Below are 10670 nucleotides of genomic sequence, written 5' to 3'. Positions count from 1 at the left end.
TGTTTTGATGCGTGCAATTTATTTCCCAGAAGTATGATGCCACATCACCGATGACTTAACAGCCCAGCGAACCACGAATGTCTACTGGTCGTACCAGTAATATCCAAATATCTAACACAGAGAGGAACGTCTTATCGACATTTATTATACGTACTGTTAGTACGTTGAAATCGGTGGAGGTCTATGAAACGTGCGTTGCATAGACTGAGAAGTTACCCGTCAAAAAGAACTCGTTACGAGTTAAGTTACCGTGTGAAAAATGTAACTAAGTTAATAACGAAGTTCTTCAGCCTGAAATGTTACTTACTGAGTTACTTAAAAAAAGAACGAGTTACTTCCAAGTTACTTCGGACATAAAATAGCATTAAGCAGGTGCAGCGCACGTGAGCAGTTGAGTTAGACCTTGAGTTACCTGCGGAGGAGTGCAACGTGCTTAGATCGTCATCGTTTACATCCAACAATAGATATCTCCCTGTTTGTAAACGAATGACGTCATAGTGTTCGACAGCGCCACAAATATGTCCTTGCGAACGCGTTGCATCCTGGGAGATTACTGGAATGAACTGTCCTTCACGTTTCGGTTTCGCTTACCTTGACTCCTCGCGGACAATCGGCCGAGAGAGAAGGAACCGAAACGGCTCGGAGACCTCCTCCTTTGTTATCAGCAAGTTCCCATAGTTCAAAGCTGACTTCAGAAAATCCTGGAGAGCTTTCTCCAGGATTTCCTCAAGTCAGCTATTTGGTAAAGTTAAACTACGCTGGAAGCTAGAGGTGAACAAGGTCGTGCCCGAAAGCCATGGTCTTGAGGGGATTACGATGGTCCCTGAAAGGGCGGGAACCTTCGGTCCTACTTTTTTTTCAATATACCTGTACCTGTTTGTAAACAAATGACGTCACAGTGTTCGAGAGCGCCACCGGTTTGGTAGAGTTGAACTATGCTCGAAGGTATGGGGCGAACAAGGTCGCCCCTTGAAAACCACGGTCTTGAGAGGATTACGATGATCCTGAAAGGGACGCGACCTTCGGTTCAACTTTTCTTTCAGTAGGAGGCAGCGAACAAGTGCCCATACGTGGAAACCAGCTCTCCTCTTCTGATCTGATTCGGTTTCGGTCTGTCTACCACCACCACCGATGACGTTTCTCTGGTAGAGAGATCTTACTCCCTGTGGGCGCACAATAGTTCAGCTTCATTTCAATGACAGCGGCTCTTACTTCCTGAATAAAATATTGCCACTGATTGTAAAAATATATCACGTTTCATGGCAAAAAAATGCCATGAAGGAACCGCAGAGAAAGCAAGGATATATATGTGTACGTAAGTGAAAAGCGAATTAAAATTAACTTGGAACTTAACTTAACTTACTTTGGCAAAGTTAAGTGAAAAAGAAACGAGTTCCTCTGAAAGTTACCACGGCGCAAAAGTACCGAGTTAAGTTACAAGTTATCAAAAAAAAAGGAACTTAGTTACAGTAACGAGTTACCTCGAACTCTGGTGCATTGTACCGATATTCTAGACGTACGCTGCGCATCTATCTAGCAGGTTCAATGTACATATAATGTATGGTACTAACTTATGAGACATTGTTCCAACTTCCAATTTCTTGCCAAATCCTGCTAATTTGCGCTTAGTGCTAGAAGCAATTGAATAGCTCGTGACAACGGGGAAACATGTAAAACCATTACGTTTTGTTTTCTTGCTGTTTCATCGTTCGTGCCCTGCCCTGAAGAAGGAGTTTTCGTAGCACTCTCCAATCAACACAGGAAACCTATCGGTTTTACACCTCCACGCAGCAGGTAATCACATCATAGACGATAGCCTGAATTACAAACACGGTATTTGGTGGGAACAGATGTGAGACATGTAAGTTGGTAGCTTGATTCAGTGCAGATGTATGTATTAATCGTGCAAACGCATCTTCGTCACCGTTACACGTGTGTTAAGCCCTCACAATACGTAACGAACGTGTTTGCTGTATCCGTGGTCACCATATGGGAGCATTCACTAAGACTAGAGTCACTAGAGTCACGATCTACTACTCTTTGCGGGCGACTTCAACTGCACGATAGACCGACAGCACGGCAGACAAGCGAATAGAGAACTTGAGCGCTTAGTAAATTCTGTTGGTTTCATTGATGCTTGGTCGCACGTCAACGGGAATGCCTATGAATTCACCCGGGTTGATTCCCGGGGTCGCCACAGCCGATTGGACAGATTTTACGTCTCGCCAGGGCTGTCGGGTTTCATCACCCGCTGTATGACGCGACCTGCTGGGGATCTCACGGATCATGTTGGTGTTCTATTATCTTTATCTGGCCTGTTAAATTTTCGCTCTGGCTCCAGTTTTTGGCGCCTGAACGTGTCTTTGCTCAACGACCTCGAAATTAAAAACGACGTAAAAAATTGGCTTGCGGATGTTTGTTCCGCGCCCGATTTCGGGCCTAGTCACTGGGAGGCTCTAAAGCTGGATGCAGCACACCGTTTTCGGCATTGGGGCAGACAGCGCGCGCGTGAACACCGGCAGTGTAGAGATGCACTCAGGCAGGTGTTAGCTGTGCTTCGCCACCCTGACTCACGCAGTCCTGAATCTGCGTCCGATATCGAGGACGTGCGGAGGCGCCTAGCCTCTCTGCGAATGCAGTCCTGGCGCAAATTTGTTGCGCAACGCAATGTGGTGCGCTGGTGCCGGGAGTCATATTGCTCCCGTGTGTTGCTCAAGCGCTATGTGGCAGAAAATCCGGACTTCGGAATTACTGAGCTCCGGTCAGCTGACGGCTCAATTCTGACTGATCCCGGTGACATTCAGGAAGCAATGCGTGAGCATTGCGCGGCCCTTTATCAGGAGTCACCTCACGACGAGCCTGTTGTCAGCCGAGAGTGCCCACTGCCGGCGAAACAAATGGAGAATGTTGACTCAGGGCCGCTCACGCAAAATGAAGTTTTTACGTCTGTCTCCTCAATGGCGAGCGGAAAGTGCCCTGGCATTGATGGCCTCCCAGTTGAGTTTTACAAGCGCTTCTGGAGTGTGATTGGTTCTTGCATGACTCGGGTTTTTAACATCTGCTTATCCCAGGGGTTGCTATGCTCCAGCATGCAGAATGGTGTTGTTGTTCTTCTGTGCAAAGACAAGTCTCGAAAACTGGACCCAGATGCTTATCGTCCGATTACTTTACTGACGAGCGATTATAAGATCTTAGCTAAAACTCTTCTATTGCGCGTTTCACCTCTGTTGGAGAAGGTGTTACATCCTTGCCAAGCATGTTCCGTCCCCGGCAGGTCCTCAGACCTTCATAGAATCGCTCTTCGTGATGCCATCCACTGGATTAACAGTGGTCATGCCCCCGCTGTGCTGGCGTCATTCGATCAGTCCAAGGCATTCGATCGCGTGCGACACGCCTACCTGTTCTCTCGGCTGAGGGCATACGGGTTCGCCGTTGCTTGGACCAGGTATGTGGAAACGTTGTATAGGGGCGCTAGAAGCGTTGTCTCTGTCGCTGGCGGACTGTCGTCCCCCTTTGATGTAACTTGTGGGGTCCGTCAAGGATGTCCCCTCTCTCCCGCCTTGTACACCATTGCCATCAACCCTCTACTCGAGAGACTGTGCTCGCTTCCTGTTACATTGCCACTGCCCAATGGATGCCCCCCACCTGTTTTTGCGTTCGCGGATGACATCTCTGTGATCGTTTCTCGCGAGTGTTCCCTAGGGCCCGTTTTGAAGGCGTTTGAGGACTACGGAGCCGTTTCAGGGACAAGACCGAATAGGTCAAAAAGTGCAGCACTGTTTTTCAACCACCAGCCTTCCTGCGGAGCTCCTTTCTGTGTTCCAGTGAGGCCAGAAGTCAAAATTCTTGGCGTGACTTTTGATTGCACTGGAATATCTACCGTAAATTGGCCACGAGTGTTTAACCGTTGCAGAGCTGTCCTGCGGCAGCTTAAGTTTGTTGATTTGCCCATCACGTTTCGTGCTCATCTGCTACTGGCCTGGTACTACAGTCGCTTGTGGTTTTTAGGAGTCGTTGCCACGCCGCCACCACTAATCCGTACTGCCATCACGAGGCACGCCTTCCGTTTCCTCTGGGGCGGTTCGGTGGAGTGGGTCGCGAGATCCCGCTTGCACCGTACACGTGACCAGGGCGGCTTAGCCTTGCCGGTGGTGCTCGACAAATGTCTTGCACTTCAGTCGCGCGTTTATTTCGAGGCATTGCACACTCCCGAACACCCAGCGTGCGCATTAGTGCAGTACTCTCTGGGATGTGCTACCAGGTGGTTCGTTGAGAGCCCTAGGTTTCGGCCTAGGTCCGAAGTCCTGCCTCATCAATACAGTGCTTGTGTTGATGTTGTACGGCGTTTGCGACTCCAGCTTCCGGACGCTGACCTCCAGTTATGGGCTGTCAGCGATTTTTATACAGCTATCCGGGAGTTGGAGTCTGGTCCCCCAGTTCCTTCGTTGCCGTCGAAGCTGTCTTGGCGTCGGATCACTGCGGGCTGGCTAGATGCACGCCGCGCCAGTCTTCAGTGGAAGTTGGCCCACAACGTTCTTCCTCTTCGCGAGCGACTACACCGCTTTCACATCTCTCGCTCTGACGGTTGCCCGTCTTGCGGGATGTGTGAAACCGCAGAGCTCTGTTTCCGGCGTTGTCGTGTTCCTCTTTTGCTGTGGCGCAGAGTAACCCAGATATTTCAGCTGTCGACTGTCGCCTGGGCCACCGTACAGTTCCTGGAACCGTTGCCTGTTCCGCGCGTTCAGCGTAAACAATTGGCTTTATTAATTACCGAGATCAACTTTCAAATTTGGATCCGTCGTTGTCGGCTGGCTTTCGGTGGCCCAGACTTCGGAGACGCAGCTATATTTCAGGCTGTCAGGTCAGGGCTTCGTAGCCACATTGTCCGTGAGCAAGCACTGTATGGTCTTGTGGAGTGCTCTCGCCGCTGGCTGACGTCTACTCGTCTTTTCCGCCACGTTCAGGGTGAGTGGCAAATCATGTTCTAGCCAGCTCGCTAGGACCGTACTGCACTCTGCAGCGGCTCTCCCGTGTTTGGATTGTTCGCTTGGTATGGTCAGTACGAAAAGCAAACTCTCCTAGAGAGTGTTGTTATCTAGCTTGTAGGACTGTAACGTAAAGTTAGTGTCTGTCCAAAGGGGACTACCTCCATAGGTAGCTCTCCTGCTTGATGACAATACACACTAGAGTCACGACGATGCTATCCAGGGCGTTCTGAGACGTCTTGCCTCTCTAAAGATGCGTGCCTGGGAATACTTTGCGGCGTTGCATGCAGCTGAGCGCTGGTCACAGGAGTCCTGCTGCTCGCGCCTTCTTCTTGGCCGCTTTTTTCGTCGCCCTCCAAATGCTGTTGCGGAGCTGGTGACCTCTGGCGGGTCTGTTCAGGCTAGTCCTGAAGCCGTTCGGGCAATTTTTCGTGACCACTTCGCCGCCTTGTACGGCGCAGTCGTGCCTGCTGATGATGAAACGCAAAGCTTTCTGCCGACTCACAAGCACTTCGTCCTTAGCGCAGATCCGTTTACTCTGGACGAGTATACGGCCGCCGTTAAGGCCCTGCGAACTGGAAGGTCTCCCGGCTCCGATGGTCTCCCCGCCGAATTCTATAAGTGCTTCTGGCGTACGCTCTCTGGCCCGCTGACATCGTTATTCAATGGCTGTTTGGCGGACGGCCTCCTCTGCCCGTCCATGCGAGAGGGTGTGGTAACATTACTATGCAAAGACCAGTCTAGGAAGCGGGACCCGAATGCATATCGGCCTGTTTCCCTACTTAATACGGACTACAAGATAGTTTCGACCTCAATTCTGCGTAGAATTTCCTTAGTCCTGGGTCTTGTAGTTCCCCCCTGTCAGGTCTGTGCTGTTCCTGGACGGTCAATCAACTTGCACACACAGGCCCTGCGTGACGCCATCTACTGGGCGCACAGCCGTCAGCAACCCGCTGTACAGGTGTCTTTTGACCAGAATAAGGCGTTTGACAGGGTGCATCATGGGTATATGTTCCGTGTGCTGGAGGTGGCTGGCTTTCCTCCCGTCGTGGTGGGCTGGATTAAGGCCCTATACAGAGATTCCTCTGCCGTGGTCGGCGTGAACGGGGGTGTCTCCGGTAGGTTCCCCATCATGACCGCTGTGCGGCAAGGCTGTCCTTTGTCCCCGGCGTTGTATGCCATGGTGTTTAGTCCTCTCCTAGAAACCTTAGCAACCTGCCTTCGACCTGTTATGTTTCCGTTGCCAGGCTCGTGGAACCTCCCTCTTTTCGCGTATGCAGACGACCTCTCCTTAATCCTCAGTAACGAGGACTCGATAGGTCGTGTTCTCGTTATTTTAGAGAGATACGGTCGAGTATCGAATGCGCGAATCAACAGAGAAAAAAGCGCTGCGCTGTTCATTAATGTCACTCCCTCCTGTCCGTCTCCATTCGGGATCCCTGTTAGGAATGAGGTGCGGATTCTCGGTATTCACTATAACAGGACTGGGGTCTCTTCTCTTTCTTGGTTGCGTGCTCACGAGCGCAGCGTCTCGGTTCTCACGAATTTAAGGGGCCTAGTGCTCCCTATCACCTGTAGAGCTCGCCTGGCTGCGTCGTGGTTCCTGAGCAAATACTGGTATCACGGGACAGTTTGCCTTCCTCCTCGTCAGGTTTTCCTTGCAGCAACTCGTACGGCCTTTCGGTTCATCTGGGGCAACGGAGCTGAGTGGGTATCCCGTGCACGTATGTACCAGCCGAGAGAGGTTGGCGGTTTGCGGGTTCCGCACGTAAAAATCAAGTGTCTTGCGCTCGGGATAAAGGCAATTTTCGACGGCCTTAGTGACCCTGGCCACCCCGCCCACGATCTCGTGCAATACTGCTTAGGTCCAGACGTACGTCTGTTTCGCCCGCTTGTGCAGAATAGACCGCGCTCTGAGTTTGTGGCCTCGCACTTGAGAGAGTACGTTTTGAACGTCCGTCGCCTACGCGCATCATTCCCGTCGGAGGATTTCTTTGTCTGGTCCGTCAAGCAGTTTTATGCCGCTCTTCTGGAGCTCCTTCCGACGGCGAGCTCGGCTGTGCCTCGCCCGATCGCGTGGCTTCATATTACGGCCGGCTGGTTGGATGCGAGCCGTGCAAGCTTGCAGTGGCGTCTTGCGCACGACGTTTTACCTCTCAGGGACAGGTTGTCCCGCTTTGGTTTGACCAGGCCTTTTTGCCCTTTCTGCCCTACCTTTGAAACGTCGGAGCACGCTTTTCGCAACTGTCTACTCCCGGATTTTTTGTGGCACAAGGCTGAGGTGCTTCACGGCATTCCGTTCATTCGGTGGGGCACGGTCCAGTTACTGAGCTCGCTCCCAGTTCCGGTCTGCGATAGACGCCAGTTTGTACTCCTGGCGGTAGAAATAAACTACCAGGTCTGGATAGCACGCTGCGTAGCTGTGCACGGTGGCCGTGCTCGCACCGCCGTTGAGGTACTGAACAGGGTCAGAGCGGGCATCCGTAGAGTGTTATATAGGGAGAGAGCAGTTCTTGGGGCCGTCCAGTTTGGTAGGCGGTGGCAAACATGAGCGACCCTCTTCGAAGAAAGCAATGGTAGGTATGTCATCCGCTTCTAATATCCTTCCTGCTGCTGTCCCACGAGCAACTCTCCGTGAGTTTTGGTTTGTTGCGAGGTGGAATCTAGCACGTACATCAATCCCAGACCTGCCGTGAGCTCGTCTTTGGGTGTTGGCGTTGCGATGGTTGTAGACTAGTGTGTTTGTTGCGTTAAAGGGAGCCAGCCAATATGGCTGGTCTTCCACGATGATGCCAATACATATAAATAAACTCTAACTAAGACTACACTGAGGGATGCTCGCATATTTCGTTTGGTTGTGTTCGACTATCCAAATCCCAGAGCAAGAGAGTTGACACACCTCTTCTAAAGACTGCTGAGAAATGCCCATGCAGCTCCCCGGTCTAACAATGGGAGGTGATAGTTATGCATTGCGCTGCAGTTTAGGCGTTTAAGGCGAACGATCGAAGCTCAAATGTTACTCGTACGAGAGCAACGAGGTACCAAGAGACGCTGCCGAATTTTGCGGGATTTGGCATCTCGCAACACTGGTCGTGTCATGATATTGCCCTGAAATTGCCATACTAGTACGCATCTGATATAACGCTGCATATTAGTACTTCGGTATATGGATTTTCGGACAATCATCAAAATTAATTTAAGCTAGTATTAATTCTAATAGATGTCCTGTAGACATTCATGTTCTTTGAACTGACATCTATTGAATATGATAAACGTCCCGTAGTGGCATCCATTAGACGTGCTTACGAGATGGTGATGGGTTTACATGTTGATAGTACGTCCCACACTCCCAGCGACATCCAATGGACCAAAATGGATATCTATTAGACCTACACAATATCCAGGACTACTCTGGTTTCTGGTTCTCTGTGAAGGTCCATGCGTTCTGGCTCGGTGGTGAGTGAGGGTCAGCGCCCGGTCCCTATGCCGCTGTAAACCATTTTTCCCAGTTCCCCAGAATAACTGGGGATAGAAGGAGCGTCCGAATCATGAGCGAGCCAGGACTAATGCTTTTTCACAGTCCCGAACAGCCAAGTAGCAGACATGTCTGTGAACCAATGAGCGAGTACGGACCCTGCAGCGTCAGAGCAACGTCGCAGGCAGATCACAAGCTGGTACCTCCTCTCCACCACCGTTCCGCGCACACCGGTCGCTTTTTGCGGCGTACTTTAAATTCAATTTCTGCTAGAATTAGGACTGTGTGGCTTGCATTACTTCTCAATGCGCGTCTTACTGGACTAATTTTATAGGAAGAAAGCAGGGTGTTAAAAATGACTTCTGTGCTACTTTAAACTGCAGCTTTCGAAGTAGTCAATGTACATTATCCATCCACTTCAGGAGGCTTCGTGGATCAGTTCCTAAAGTGAACATGATAGCTGACGCGGGCAAGGAATGTCAAGTTTCGTCCAAGCTCTGAAACACTGCCAGCCAGCACCAGCGTGCTCAAAGGGTACTCTCTTCAATTCATTGCAGGTTTGCTCGCGGGTTTTGCTATAGACCTGTTTCGCTGCCCAGGGGGTGCTTCTAAACTTGACTGCCAGTGCCACCAGTGGCGGGCGTTTCAATATTCGCCCACTTCGCAGCAGACGGCCGCTTTTCCTCTTTGGCTTTACTCCGTTCACCAACGTTCTATCATGTATCGCATGCTTTATGGCTTCAACAAAGTCGACAAGATGGATGAGTTCTTTAGACCCCCAACTTTAAAGAAGGCACCCAAGTTGATAAAAAACGTCCACAATGTGCGAAGAGATGTAGACGGCGTCTACACGATATTGAAGGGAACAGGGCCGGGCACTATTATAATACTTTGTATTATAATAGTATTACTCTAATAAATTTTTGTATTAGTATTACGTATTATAATACAGACTTTAAATATGTATTTGTATTAATATTATAATACGCAGAAAAGCGTATTACAAGTATTATAATACCCCAGTAATACTTCTCGGATTTTGATGTGGGGTGATTCCACCGAAAATCAGCCAAGCATAGAACCTCGACATCGCCGGTCTCACCGTAAAAAAAAAAAATATATGTTACCACATCGCAAATGATGAAAAAAGACCATAAAAGAAATTTCCAAGTTATAACCGTTCTCGAGGGAGAGGAGGAGAAAGAAATGCGCTGTATTCGCGCATGGTCGTTTCGGCCTACTTTCAGCGCTTCCCAAGCGGCAGCGGTGTGCCGCACGGCAGTTAATTTTTTTATGCTTATCCTCTGGCAAACGGACAATAGATTGACGGCTTCTTACTGGTTTGACGCAATTCGCCGCTATTTGAAAAAATGCCAAACTTGGGTGAGAACGTTAAAATGGATGCATTTTAATGCCTTCTGCCGCGCACCCCATTTATCGCACAGCATGTAACACACACTGATGAGTTCATAGTTAAAAACTCTTTCTGTTGGTACCATAAACACCATGATCAGCGCATCGCATCCAAATATATCTGAACACGGAAGCGGTTTCATAAAATTGGCAGATTTAGCACGCTTCTGACCCAAAAACACCACCAAAAGCATGCCTCGATTTTTTTATATGTTATGCAGAAATCCTTTCCCCGCACACCTACATAAAATCGTGATTCGTTCTTGATTGTGCTTCACGGGGCGATTTTTTAAATGAACGCAGGGTACGCGCCCTACGGAGTCGCCCGCCTGGAACCCCCTGGCGCTGAATTCGTGCGCGCGCTGACCGAAAGCGGTTGATATGTGTAATATAATTTTAGGAGGCAACGTGAACAATCTCCCGTTGCCCTTCGTATTGTGGCCTATATGATCAGGGTTCATGTACAGAGTAAATACGCGGTGCCCTGCTAAAACCGCCTACGTATGAATTGCGCAGAACGTAGCTTCCCAAAGTCCGCAACTACTTCGGAAGCCGCATTCAAGCACAGTCAACCGCGTTACTATGCGTCGTCAATACCACTGTTAATCGCACTGTGTCTCCGAAAAAGCGTTTGGACACTTCCTCGGATGACCTTGCACTTCAACAGCAGTCGACGTCAAGGCTGTGGGGACCTGTACCCTTCCTTCAACCCACGCCTTTGGAGCCCTATATCACGTGTTCACATGACTCAAATGACAATTTTGACTCCAAAAGTGTATGTGTACTTCCAATTCATT

The sequence above is a fragment of the Ornithodoros turicata genome, chromosome 2 (genome assembly GCF_037126465.1).
Source record: "Ornithodoros turicata isolate Travis chromosome 2, ASM3712646v1, whole genome shotgun sequence".
Lineage (NCBI taxonomy): Eukaryota > Metazoa > Arthropoda > Arachnida > Ixodida > Argasidae > Ornithodoros > Ornithodoros turicata.
The sequence above is the reverse complement of the archived record's forward strand: the minus strand, read 5'-3'. Positions refer to the sequence as shown.